At 41.1% G+C, this 15,039-nt stretch overlaps 1 protein-coding gene across 1 annotated transcript in view; it reads right to left on the reverse strand.

Moving 5' to 3' along the window:
- Window positions 1–14,752, reverse strand: part of LOC131394416 (zinc finger protein 266-like) — a 29,668-nt gene extending 14,916 nt beyond the window's left edge. Inside the window, 2 exon segments of the mRNA XM_058525780.1 lie at window positions 14,410–14,494; window positions 14,726–14,752. The gene's annotated coding sequence lies outside the window, so the exon portion shown is untranslated.
- Window positions 14,753–15,039: the final 287 nt, after the last annotated feature.

Here is a 15,039-nt window from a genome sequence, read left to right on the forward strand (position 1 = left end):
GAAGTTATGTTACTGTGCTAGGCACTCAATTGAGAGCAGTACCATATACAAAAACTGTTCTAGATGTCAAAGATCCAACATTCCTTTTTTTTGTGTGTGTGAGGAAGATCAGCTCTGAGCCAACATCCATGCCAATCCTCCTCTTTTTTTTGCTGAGGAAGACTGGCCCTGGGCTAACATTCGTTCCCATCTTCCTCCACTTTATACGGGATGCCGCCACAGCATGGCCTGACAAGCGGTGCATCGGTGTGTGCCCGGGATGCGAACCTGGGCCACCAGCAGCGGAGCGTGCGCACTTAACCGCTATGCCATGGGGCTGGCCCCAGATCCAACACTCCTATTGGAGAATATAGATGACAGTGTAATGAGATATATGTCAATTCACAGTTAACATAGGAAAACAATCAAGCAGGTGAGAAAGTAATAAGTGTCCTACACACACACACACACACACACACACACACACACAGGGAGAAAGCACACATATTCTACTGGTTCTCGAACAATAAAATGAAAGTAAAGGGGAAATAATCATTAGGACTTCCACATCTTCCCCTAAAAGATTAGAAAAAGTATGTGTGGGCTGGCCCCGTGGCTTAGTGGTTAAGTGCGCGCCCTCCGCTGTTGGCAGCCAGGGTTCGGATCCTGGGCGCGCACCGATGCATCAGCCATGCTGAGGCTGTGTCCCACATACAGCAACTAGAAGGATGTGCAACTATGACATACAACTATCTACTGGGGCTTTGGGGGAAAAGTAAATAAATAAATAAAATTATTAAAAAAAAAAAAGAAAAAGTATGTGAAAAGTTTTTAGAAAAGAACTCATAATGCATTAAAGTATGGGAAGCCCCCACAGGTCTCGGTTGGAAACACTCAAATCAAACAGGTTTGTACTCTCCCCTTGCCTTGGGAATGGGGCAAGACCACATCATACTTTCCCCAACATCTATTTTATGTGTCTCTTCAAGTGACCACCTTTTCGTTTTACTTATCAGTTCCATTTTCCACCCAACTGGCTTTTATATTTATTTATTTCTTCCATGGATTTCCTTCATGTTTCTTAAATTGTCTTTTAACATTCTGTATTTGAAAGTTATCTTCTTTTCGTTAAAAATCAATAAACTTTGGTGAAACATCAGTATCATGGTGGAGTGAGTTGTTTCCTTGGTCTCTCCCCTCTAAGTTACAAGCTGTATGATATCCACAGACCACCAAAAGACACTTTGCACAGCACACCAGGACGCCTGAGAGTTCCATACATCTATACATCTGAAGGTGGGTTGACTAAACTTCCTGGATGTGGTGGAAGCAGGGCATCAGTGGGGATCTCATCATCCTGAGACTGGAAGTTTCAGGAACTGTGGCCAAGCACCTCCAACCGGACACCCCAGGAACTGAGGTAACACACAAATGGAAGCCACGGCAATCCAGGCAGCCCACGCTGCTGCAGGAAGCCCTGCAGGCCCATGACCAGAGGTTCTGGGAAATATGATACCTGTAACCCAGCATCCTCCCCCTACCCTGGCCTCCAACACTGGCCCTTCCAGCAGCACGGGTTACATCAAGGACCCTGATACCCCAGAAGTGGCAGGGGCACCTGTGATCTGAGATTCCAGGAATTATGCCAGTGTTCAAGACCAGAGGCTGCAAGAGCTGCAGCAGCACTCATGGCTCAAGCCCTTCAGTTCCCCAAACACTAGCAGGTGGCACCCATGACCTGAGGTTTCAGAGCCACAGTGGTGTCCAGGAATCAGCCCTCAGTGGTGCTGCCCTGACACTGGCCCTGCCAGCAGCAGGTGCTGCATACAATACCCCTGGTCTCTGGTAGCCGTGGTGGTGCCTGTGACCTTCTGAAGTGCCAGGACCCACACAGGCACTGGAGACCAGAACTTAGGGAGCTGCAGTGGCACTCATGACCCAGGTACTACTTCCCTTGCAGTGCTGGCAGTGTTGTACACGAACCTAGCCCCACTGGCAGCAGCACAACACTTGCAAACCCAGCATCCCCAGCAGCAGTGTTGCCAGCACACCCCAGATAACGCAAGAACAGCAGTAGAAGGGTGACCTGTGGCAGCAGTGCCCGAGCCTATCAAGAACCTGCAAAGAGCCAGACACAGTAACAACGAGGCAAACGACCTTAGTCCTCCCCAGCTGCAGAGGCACATACTACTTCCGTCCCCTCATCCACAGCAACGGCACCTGCAGACCCAAAAAACCCAGACATGGTGGAGATGTCTGTGACCCCAGTTCCTGCCCCACTCTCCCTGTGCTCCCTGCCACAATGGGGGAAACTCCAACCCAGGCGACCCCAGAAGCAGCAGAGGGGCTCACAGCCTGGTGACCCTGGGGGTGACACCAGCAACTGCAGCAACAGCATAGGCAGCCAGGAACCAGAAACCTTGGAGGCACAAACAGCACAATGAGGACACTGATGACTCATGTGATAAGAGACAGCAGAGAGTGGAAAGCACAGGCTTTCAAATACAACCAGAAGCAGCTCAGAATCAAAATATACAAAGCTCACCCAAATACGAAAAATGTTTCCTACCCTAAATGCACCAGCAGAGGAACAACTCATTAAGCACCATGAAGGACAGTAACCCAGTAGCATAAAAACATGACACTTTTCCAGAAACCAAACAAGAATGCAATGTAACTGACAGAGAATTCAAGGTAGCTGTCATGAAGAAACACAACGACTTACAAGAACAGTCAGAAAGACCGTTCACTAGGCTCAGGAATAAAATTAATAAACAGAAGTAGTTCTTCACCAAAGATATTGAAACTCTAAAAAACAAACAAACAGAAATTAGAGAGCTGAACAACACAATAAATGAGATTAAGAATAAAGTAGAAAGCATTGGAAATAGAGCAGATCATAAGAAAGAAAGAATTAGCAAGTATGAAGATAAAAATCTAGAAATGATATAGGCAGAAGAAGAGAGAGAACTAAGCCTTTTAAAAAATGGAGAAATTCTATGAGAAACAGCTGACTCAGGAAAAGCTACACAAGGATAATGGGTATTCCAAAAGGAGAAGAAAGGGAGAAAGGAGCAGAGAGCTTATTTAAAGAAATAATAGCTAAGAACTTCCCTAAGCAACTGGGGAAGGAACTGGAAATACAAGGATATGAAGCTAACAGAAGACCCAATTATCTCAACACAAAAAGACCTTCTCCAAGGCACACTACATTAAAACTGTCACAAGTCTATGACAAAGAAAAATTAAGGGCAGCCTGGGAGAAAAGAATAATTTACAAAAGGAAGCCCCATTTGGCTACAGTGGATTTCTCAGCAGAAACTCTATAGGCTAGGAGAGAATGGAATGATATATTCAAAATATGGAAAGATAAACATTGTGAGCCAAGAATACTCTATCCAGCAAAGTTCTTCTTCACAAGTGAAGGAGAAATAAATGCTATTCCAGACAAACAAAATGTGAGAGAGTTTATCACCACTAGACCTGCCTTACAAGAAATGTTGAAAGGAGCCCCGACACCTGAAACAAACAGGCAAAGGTATACAAAGCTTTGAGCAGGTGATAAAGACAGACAGAATCAGAAAATTGTAACTCGATATCACAAGAGGTTAGTAAACAATTATAACACACAGGCTAAAGGGAAAGAAAATATTAAAAATAACTATAAACACTTCAATTTGATCACAAACTCACAATACAAAAAGAGATAAATGGTGACAACAAAAATGAGAAGAGGAAAAGGAGGGAACTTACCTAGGCAAATGGAGATAAGATGCTATCAGTAGAAAAAGGACTATCTCATCTATGAGATCTTTTATACATACCTCATGATAACCAGAAAACAAAAATTCAGAGCAGTGTCAAAAACATGAAAAAATAGAAAACTGAGAAACACATCACAGAAAACCACCAAACTGAAGTGGCAGACAGAAACAAAAGGAAAAAGAAACAATGCAAATATAGAAAAACCAGGAAACAAAAGCGAAAATGGCAGTATTAAGCCTTCATATATCAATAATCACCCTAAACGGAAATAGACTGAATGCACCAATCAAATGACACACAGTGATTAAATGGATTAAAAAAAAAGACCCAACAATATGCTGCCTTCAGGCTCTAAAGACAAACACAAGCTGAGAGTGAAAGGACGGAAGATGATACTCCAAGCAAACAGCAATCAAAAAAAGCAGGTATAGCCATACTTATATCAAACAAAATAGACTTCAAGCCAAAAAAAAGATAACAGGAGACAAAGAAGGACATTATATAATGATAACGGGGCCATTCCATCAAGAAGACAAAACTTTTATTAATATATATGCACCTAACATAGGGGTACCAAAGTATACAAAGCAGCCATTAACAGACCTAAAGGGACACAATAATAGGGGACTACAATACCCCACTAACATCAGTGGATAGATCACCCAGACAGTCAACAAGAATGGCCTCACATGAAACTCTAGACCAGATGGACCTGATAGACAGATATAGAACATTCCATCCAAAAGCAGAATACACCTTCTTCTTGAGTGCATATGGAACATTCTCAAAGACAGACTATATGCTGGGACACAAAACAAGTCTCAATAAATTTAAGAAGACTGAAATCATATCAAGCATCTTTTCTGACCACAATGGTATGAAACTAGAAATCAACTACAAGAAGAAAGCTGGAAAAGTCACAAATATGTGGAGACTAGATAACAGGCTACTGACCAACTATTGGATCAATGAAAAAAACAATGGAGAAATCAAAAAATAACCGGAGACAAAAGAAAATGAAAACACAACATACCAAAACCTATGAGATACAGCAAGACCAGTACTGATAGGGAAGTTTATAGCAATACACACCTACATCAAGAAACAAGACAAACATCAAATAAACAATCTAACACTGCACCTAAAAGAACTAGAAAAAGAAGAAACGAGGCCCCAAGTCAGTAGAAGGAAGGAAATAATAAAAATCAGGGCAGAAATAAATGAGAGACTAAGAAGACAACAGAAAAGATCAATAACACTTAGAGCTGGTTCTTTAAAAAGATAAACAAAATTGACAAACCCTTAGCTAGACTCACTACAAAAAAAAAGGGAGAAGGCTCAAATAAAACCACAAACGAAAGAGGAGAAATTACAACAGATACCACAGAAATACAAAAGATTATAAGAAAATACCATGAAAAGCTATATGACAACAAATAGGATAACCCAGAAGAAACAGATAAATTTTTAGAACCATACAACCTCCCAAATTGAATCAAGAAGAAACAGAGAATCTGAATAGACCTATCACAACTAAAGAGAGTGAAGCAGTCATCAAAAACCTCCCCAAAAACAAGTCTAGGACCAGACGGCTTCTCTGGTGAATTCTCCCAAACATTCAAAGAAGCTTTAATACCTATCCTTCTCAAACCTTAGCAAAAATTGAAGAAAGTGGGAAGATTCCTATCTCATTTTACAAGGCCAACATTACCTGATATCAAAACCAGCCAAGGACAACACAAAAAAGGAAAATTACAGACCAATATCACTGATGAACATTGCTGCAAAAATCCTCAACAAAATATCAGCAAATTGAAAACATTACATTAAAAGGATCATACACCACGATCAAGTGGGATTTATGTCAGCGACACAAGGATGATTCAACACCTACAAATCAACCAATGCCATATACCACATGAACAAAATGAAGAACAAAAATCACATGAGCATCTCAATAGATGCAGAGAAATCATTTGACAAGATTCAACCTCTACTCATGATAAAAAGTTTCAACAAAATAGGTATAGAAGGAAAGTACCTCAACATAATAAAGGCCATATACAACCAACACACAGCCATCACCATATTTAACAGTGAAAAACAAAACTATTCCTCTGCAAACAGGAACAAGAGAAGGATGCCCACTCTCACCATGCTTATTGAACCTAACACTGAAAGTCTTAGCCAGAGAAATTAGGCAAGGAAAAGAAGGGATCCAATTGAAAAGGAAGAAGTAAAACTGTGCATATTTGCAGATGACATGATTGTATACAGAGAAAACCCTAAAGAATCCACTAAGAAACTATTAGAAACAATGAAAGAACACAGTAATGTCACAGGATACAAAATCAACACACAAAAATCAGATGCATTTGTATACACTAACAACCACCTAGCAGAAAGAGAAATCAAGAATACAATCCCAACAAAAAGAATACCCAGGAATAAATTTAACCGAGGACGCGAAAAACAAGCACACTGAAAACTGTAAGACATTGTTGAAAGAAATTGAAGACGACATAAAGAAATGCAAAGATATTCCATGCTCATGGATTGGAAAAATTAACATAGTTAAAACGTCCACATTACCCAAATCTACACATTCAATGCAATCCCAATCAGAACCTCAATGGCATTCTTCACAGAAATAGAACACAGAATCCTAAAATTTATATGGGAAAACAAAGGACCTGGAAGAGTCAAAGCAATCCTGAGAAAAAAGAACAAAGCTGGAAGTATCACACTTCCTGATTTCAAAATCTACCACAAAGCCAAGAGTAACCCAAACAGCACTGTACTGGCAGAAAAATAGACACACAGATCAATGGAACAGAACTGAGAGCTCAGAAATGAAACCCACACATCTATGGATAGCTAATCTCTGACGAAGGAGCCAAGAATATACAATGGAGAAAGGAAAGACTCTTCAACAAATGGTGCTGAGAAAAGTGGGCAGCCATGTGCAAAAGAGAATGAAAATAGACCATAATCTTACACCATACACAACAATTAACTCAAAATGGATTCAAGATTTAAATGTAAGACCTGAAACCATAAAATTCCTAGAAGAAAACATAGGCAGTATGCGCTTGGATACCAGTCTTAGCAGTATCTTTTTGAAAACCATGTCTACTCAGTGAAGGGAAACAAAAGAAAAAATAAACAAATGAGACTACTTCAGGCTAAAAAGCTTCTGCATGGCAAAGAAAACCATCAACAAAATGCAAAGACAACCTACCAACTGGGAGAAAATATTTACAAATCATATATTGGACAAAGGGTTAATCTCCAAAATATATTAAAAACTCATACCACTAAACAACAAAAAAATGCACAACCTGATCAGAAAATGGGCAGAGGATGTGAACAGACATTTTTCCAAAGAAGATATACAGATGGCCAACAGGCACATGAAAAGATGTTCAACATCACTAATTATTAGGGAAATGCAATTTAAAATTATGAGATATCACCACACAACCCTCAGAATGCCTATAATTAACAAGACAAGAATTAACAAGTGTTGGAGAGGATGTGGAGAGAAGGGAACTCTCATACACTGCTGGTGAGATTGCAAACTGGTGCAGCTACTATGGAAAACAGTATGGAGATTTTTCAAAAAATTAAAAATAGAAATACCATATGATCCAGCTATTCCACTACTGGGTACTTATCCAAAAACATGAAATTACTAATTCAAAAAGACATATGGATCTCTATGTTCACTGCAACACTATTTATTTACTACAGCCAAGACTTGGAAGTAACCCAAGTGCCTATCAACAGATAAATAGAGAAGGCAGATGTGGTATATACATACAATGGAATACTACTCAGCCATAAAAAATACAAAATTGTGCCATTGGCAACAACGTGGCTGGACCTTCAAGGTATTATGCTAAGCGAAATAAGTCAGACACAGAAAGACAAATACCACATGATTTCAGTCAGATGTGGAAAATAAACACACACATTGATAATGAGAACAGATTGGCAGTTACCTGAGGGGAAGGTGAGAGGAGGGCGAAAGGGGTAAAGGGGCACATATGTTTGGTGATGGACAAAACCTAGACTATTGGTGGTGAATACAATGCAGTCTATACAAAAGCTGAAATAATGTACACCCCAAATTTACACATTATAAGCTAATATGATCTTAACAAAATAACTCAAAAAACATGGGCAGAGGATACGAATAGATATTTTCCAAAGAGGATATAGAGTTAGCCAATAGGCACATGAAAAGATGTTCAACATCACTAATAATTAGGGAAATGCAAATCAAAACAACAATGAGTTATCACCTCACATCCACCATAATGTCTATTATTGGGTTGGCCAGGTGGTGTAGTGGTTAAGTTCATGCGCTCTGCTTTGGTGGCCCAGGGTTTGCAGGTTCGGATCCCAGGCACGGACCTACTCACTGCTCATCAAGCCATGCTGTGGCAGCATCCCATACATAAAGTAGAGGAAGACTGGCACATATGTTAGCTCAGCGACCATCTTCCTCAAGCAAAAAGAGGAGGATTGGCAACAGATGTTAGCTTGGGGCCAATCTCTCTCACCAAAAAAAAAAAAAACAATGTCTATTATTAAAAACACAAAATATAACAAGTGTTGGAGAGCATGTGGAGAAAAGGAACCCTCATACCTTGCTGCTGGGAAGGTAAACTGGAGCAGCTACTGTGGAAAAAAGTATGGCGATTTCTCGAAAAATTAAAAACAGAAATACCATATGATCCAGCTATTACACTTCTGGGTATTTCTCCACAGAACATGACAACACTAATTCAAAAAGATATACGCACCCCTATGTTCTTGCAGCACCATACACAATAGCCAAGACATGGAAACAACCCAAGCGCCCATCAAAAGACGAATAGAAAAAGAAGTAGTGCGTATATATACAATAGAATACTACCAGCCATAAGAGAAGACGAAACCTTCCATGTGCAAATAGGTGGATGAACTTTGACGGTAGTATGCTAAGTGAAATAAGTTAGATGGAGAAAGAAAATTACTGTATGACCTCACTTATATGTGGAAGATAAACACACACATACATGTGGACAACAGACTGGTAGTTATCAGAGGGGAAGCGGGTGGGGAGAGGGTGAAAGGAGTGAAGTGGCACATGTGTATGGCGATGGATGGCAACTAGACTTTTGGTGGTGAACATGATGCAATCTATACAAAAATCGAAATATAATAATGTACACCAGAAATTTATATGTTATAAGTCAATGTGACCTCAATTAAAAAACAAAAAATAACCTTTAATAAATCAAACACAGACCAAGAGGCCAAATGCTGACCTACAAAATGGTATTTGAATGATGACAACCACTGAAAGTCCCACAAATGTTTATTTATGAACCAATATCACCCTCACAATCCCACAGTCCTTATTCTACACTTCAGAAGACTAAAACCAGAAACACATACGGTCACAAAAAAATGTCTAGACTCACAGTATAACTCAAGAGGCCCAAGAATCTGTTTAGCCAGGAGGTGCCTACAAAGAATGTTTTCCTTTCCTTTTTATTTTATAATTGATGTAATTAATGTACAATTAAATACACACCTTAAGTATTTAGTGGCTGAGTTATGACAGTTGCAAATACTTGTGGAAGCACCAGACTAAACAAGATACACAACATAGGGATCTCCCTAAACCCTTCTTGCTGCTTCCAATCCATTCCTTCCCCCTCGCTCCCAGAGGACTAATTTCTGAGTTCAATCAGTTACTAGACACACTATTCTGCATATGTACACTAGGCAGTTTACATAGCATTTCCAAAGTATATCCTAATTGATTTTTCCTCTATTGTTTAGTTTAACAATATGGGCAAAATATATTAAAATCTCCCACTAGAATTGGGAACTTGTCTACTTCTACTCTGTCAAGCAACGCTTTATAAACTTGCCACAATATTATTGAGTGGATATACATTTCAATTTTTATATTTTTGGAGAAACAGAATCGTATATCATAACGACCTCTGTAGCTATACTACAGCTTTTTGAACAATGTTGTCTGACATTAGGACCAGCTTGTTTTGGAGGATTCTTTGCATCTCATGGGCAGCATCTTGTCTGTTTTGGATGCCAGCATTTGCCAGTACAAAGAGTGGCACAGAGCCTGGCTCAGTGAAGGCACCCAGTGGTTGGTGATGGACAGACAATGGAGATCCTTCACACTACTCTTCATGTGTACCTAGGTTATAGCTAAATAGCTATTCATAACACAATATATCTCAGTTTTCAGAAATATATTTACTTACTTGAGAATGTGAGAGTGGGAGGAACGCCGTCTTCTTCCAGGCACTCATCCACCAGCCTCAGCTTCTCTGCACACCAGTCAGTTCTTTCCCGTGGCCTCTTTATATGGATACATAGCGCTCTAGGTCTTGCGGCCACACTGGCACCTGATTCCCTTTCTCCATCTACCCACCAGTAATGACTTGTCTGCATCCAGAGGGTTGCTTACCGCCTGCACAGCGACTGTTGACTACCTCTGGTTCTGGCAACCTAGTGAACTGCTTCACCATCCAGTGGGCTGCCATGATACCTTCTCCAACAAGGTCTGAAGTCCAGCTTGGGGAGAGGGCCCCCTACAAGTTTGAGTTTCCTTAGGGACTCTCCATCAACTTGAGGACATCTGTTACAATACTCCTTACATCTTTATATTACACTTCTCTTGTTTACATCAAAGCGTGATTTCTGTCTCTCGATTTCATGCAGACTCACACACAATTGAGAACAGTGATCCCTAGAGACAAACGAGTAAAGAAGAGATTTGGGGATATGTTTAGTCAAGCCTTTGGACCTGAACAAGAGCTGAGCTCCTTGCCAATAGGAAAGACATTCTCAGAATCACATATCTGCACATCCTCACCAGCTTTATCTTCAGTATCCTCATCAACTGTTTCACTATGGCACAGCTGGCTCACTGGGACACCCAAGCGGTAAACAGAGACAGTAACATGGATACTACCAAGCCACACAGACCCTTCAGTGTTTTCTGGCAACTCGCATTATTAAAGGAGTCTTCTGGTCCTTTACCTGCAGAGTGATTCTAGCCCCCTAGAGGCATCAGTGTTTATAAAATGTCAAACAGGAGGGGTTACTCTGGATGTTCAGTCAGGGAATCAAAGGCCTAATGTGGGTAGGAGAAGGAATCTCCAGGTGGACTACAAAACCACTATATGTTTATTAATATAAACATTTGCTAAGACTGATAATAACACAAGTGATTTACTGATTCTGATTAATTCCTTGAATGAATGTGCTATTCATAAAATTAAAACACATTCATACTTTCTCCTATTTTTTCTTGATTCACATCATTTGAACAGACATCACCTATTTTTCCTGTCAGGTACACAGTGAAGATTAGAATCCTCCCTCAGCATTTTTCCAACCAAATAAAAGGTCTCTACTGTCAAATCTGGGAGTAACCCTTGATGCTCTCCCCTCTCTCACCCTAGAAATGAAATCAACCAAATACAGAACACTTTCCCCATCTCCTACTCCCATCTCTTCCAACATGGCTAATTCCTATGCCTTGTCTTTTTATGACTTAAATATTTATCAACTCTCTTACCTTCACCTACTCCCATATAAAGAGAGAGAAAATAATACCATCCTCTACTTTACCTACAGAGCCCTAACCAATTTCTAACAATACATTCATTCTCTTGGATAGATGTCAGCCTCCTCCAACAGTTTACAAGTGTCCTAAGAACAGTCTGGGGTTGAATTTTTTCACTAAGCGCTAACCAAACATTCAAGTATTCGTTAGGTGGGGGTACAGCCTCTAATAAAGGAATAGATGAAGGAAACGTCTAGATTCTTTCACTTTTACCCTCTACAAAACTCTCAGATCATTTCATTTTCTTTTCCATAACAATTATCCACATTTAGGTACCGTGATCATGTTTTCAAACTTATTCATCATGAGATTCTATCTTGACTCCATGCCTTCACTCTCCTCTTTCCTGAAGTCCACTCTGAAAGCAGGAGTTAATGGGTTCTATTTAAGTTGCAACGGATTCAAATCACTCTCCTGCTAAAACATCTCAGAAGTTTCCATGGCCTTAGAATACTGTCCAGAGCATTTCATTCCATTGGTCCTGTCCCTGCTCTCCACTCTATCTCCCTCCACTCTGTTCTGCTTCTGCCAATCCTCTTCCCTCAGTTTAAGAAATACACCAAGGTCTCAACTATGCTGGATTTTGCTCATCAAGTTCCCTGCACCTGAAATATTCTCACCCACTCTAGAAATCCTCACAATAGCTCAAAGACCTGACTAGGTCAATCCTACTCAGGCTTTGCTTCACAACTTAGGTATCAATCCCTCTGGATACATATTACCACCTCTTATTAAGCCATTCTGATGTCCATATCACAAACTTGCCAGTATTCGTTTACTATCTGTATTACAAAAACAGATCAGAAGCCCCACGGTGGCAGTACTATGTCCATTTTGATGGCCATTGTTTCTCCGTCCCCGGTACAGATCCTAGCTCATTAAAGGAATTCAACAACCACTTGTGGATTGAATTGCCATTCCCAACAAGAATGTTACAATATAGTATGCAGAAATAAAAGGAACACACAAATAGAATTATTACCTAAAAATCATGTAAGACACATAAAATGCCTGTGTAGAATATATTATAAACCAAAACACTGCACTTCTGAAAAATTATTTGAATATTTTTAATCAGGATGAAAGTGGACAGGATATTCTTTTGGAAAACAAGTGCCTTGAGGTTAAAACTAAAATTAGTTCCTTATGTTTCTCCATATTTTTAGACATGTTTTTAAAAAGTTCATTCAGAAACTACCAAATGGCACAAGACCTGTAGAAGGAAATTTATAATCTCCAGCAAAAGTAAATGCATATTTGCTCTTTGACCTAGAAAAACCACCTGAGCAGCTTACCCTGAAAATACACACCCACAAATGTGAGACAACACATACAGAAGTTTACTCACTGCAGGTGATTAGCAGATGCTAAGACAATTGTTAGAAAGGTTGTTGGGGAACAAGATATTCTGAGTATCAAAATATGACCCCACATAGGACTTTTTCTTTCACAAGGAAAAGTCTACCTTTAAAACAGAGTGCTCTGCTGATCACTACCTTAAGCAAGTAATCAAAGTTAAAATCACTGAGGGATGGCATAAATTTCTGTCTTCCCTGTGGAATGCAATTTGATGTACACATCATCTACAACATCACTGAAATGGTCTTTTGAAGCCTCTACGCCAGGAGTTGGCACACTTTGGTCACAAGCCTGTTTATGTAAATAAAGCTTTGTTGGAACACAGCTATGCACATTTGCTTACTTAGGTCTATGGCTGCCTGCCCACTACAAAGGCAGAGCTGAGTAATTCTGACACCTTACGGCCTGCAAAGCATCAAGGACTTACTATCTGGACTTTTTCAGATAAAAACTTCGCCAGCCTCTGCTCTGGACCCAATTACCAGTTGACAAGAAACACAAGAAATAGAGGAAACATTTAAACACACCATGAATATAAAATTTGAAATCTCAAAATGTGTGATTCTCCAGAGTCAATTCAATGGACAAACAATAACAACTAAGCTAGGTTAAAGATTAAAAGACGTAAACAACTGCCATATATAAAGCCTGACTGAGTCCTAGATCCAAAAACATATTTCAGAACATTGTGTAGAATTTTATTTTTTACATAGACTGCATATTTGATGACGTTATTCTTTTTAACTTTCTTGGGTGAAGTAATAGCATTGTGATTTTAATAGGATAATGTCTTTATCTTTGGGAGATTGATTACCAAGTATTTAAAGGTCAAGTATCATGTCTGCAATTTATTTTCAACTTACTTTCAAATAGTTACCATAAAACGTATTTATCTATGGAGAGAGCAAACATGCAAAATGCTAAAAAGGGTGAAGCTACTACAATAAATACGCACAGTACTGGATGTTCAAATTTTCTGTAGGTTTAAGATTTTAGAAAAGAAAAACGTGGGGGAAAAACACACAGTTCAAACACCCTGTTAACGGTAAACTGAATTATTCTAGAACTATTGTCATAAAGTTTCCGTCTTTTTTTTCCTGGAGGCCCCTCATTAAAAGCTCTGTGGGGATGTGTGGGCTTAGAAGGTTCAGATGAAGAGATAGCTGAGTTTTCTCGCTTTTCCTTAGATGAAACGCTTGTGGTCAACATATAATTATATACACAAACATGCTCACCATTGACACCTAAGAAACTATCTTACCTTTACGTAAGGTTCAAAAATAACGCGAGCTGGGGCCGGCCCAGTGGCGGAAGCAGTTAAGTGGGCGCGCTCTGCTGCAGGGGCCCAGGGTTGGCCGGTTCAGATCCCTGGCACACACCGACGCACCACGTGGCAAGCCATGCTGTGGCGGCGTCTCATATAAAGTGGAGGAAGATGGGCACGGATGTTAGCCCAGGGCCAGTCTTCCTCAGCAAAAAAGAGGAGGATTGGCAGATGTTAGCTCAGAGCTGATCTTCCTCACACAAAAAAGTAATAATAAAATAAATAACTAAATAACAACCAAAGACAAGTCCAAATTTTCAGAAGCCACCTTCCTTTGCACAGGAAAAGCAGAAGAGGCCCCTGAGCCAATTTCCCCCGAACTCACGGGAACACGACGGGGTCGCCAGGTCCGTGAGAACCGGAGCGCGCGGGGCCTGAGCAACGCGACTCGAGCAGCAGAAATCCTTTTCCTTCTGGAGAAAAGTCCCGAGGTTACTTCGGAGGCTTCTGAACAGCGGAGCCCAGGGGATGAAAACCCCCCGCACACGCGCCCTTCCCGCCCCGGCTCCGCGCGGGGACAGCGGCCGGGCGGACGCGAGCGCAGGGCCCGGCCTCTCTAAGGAGGCCCCTCGGGGTCCCGGCCACACCTGTCCTTTACCGCCCTCCTGCCCCCCAGGGCGCTCCCCGCACGCGGGCCTCACCAGGGACGGGGTCACCGCAAGAGGACCGACGTGACGGCTCCAAGATGCGCGGAGTCAACAGACAAAAAGACCGCGCGAACGAGTGACGCCATTTCCCCTTCCTGCCTCCGTAGGTAAAGGGCGGGGCTCCAGGACTCCGGCTGCCAATCATGTCCATCCATTTCAGGCAGAGAAATTGCTGTTCTCCCCGCGTGGGTGCGGATGCGACTTGGGGTCGGCTCCGCGCGGGAGCTGGGGGGGCGGAAACAGGCCCAGGGGGCGAGATTGTGGCTACAAGCAGGCTTGTGGGCGTGGCCACGGGATGAGGGCGGGGC

Source organism: Diceros bicornis, chromosome 30 (genome assembly GCF_020826845.1).
Source record: "Diceros bicornis minor isolate mBicDic1 chromosome 30, mDicBic1.mat.cur, whole genome shotgun sequence".
NCBI lineage: Eukaryota > Metazoa > Chordata > Mammalia > Perissodactyla > Rhinocerotidae > Diceros > Diceros bicornis.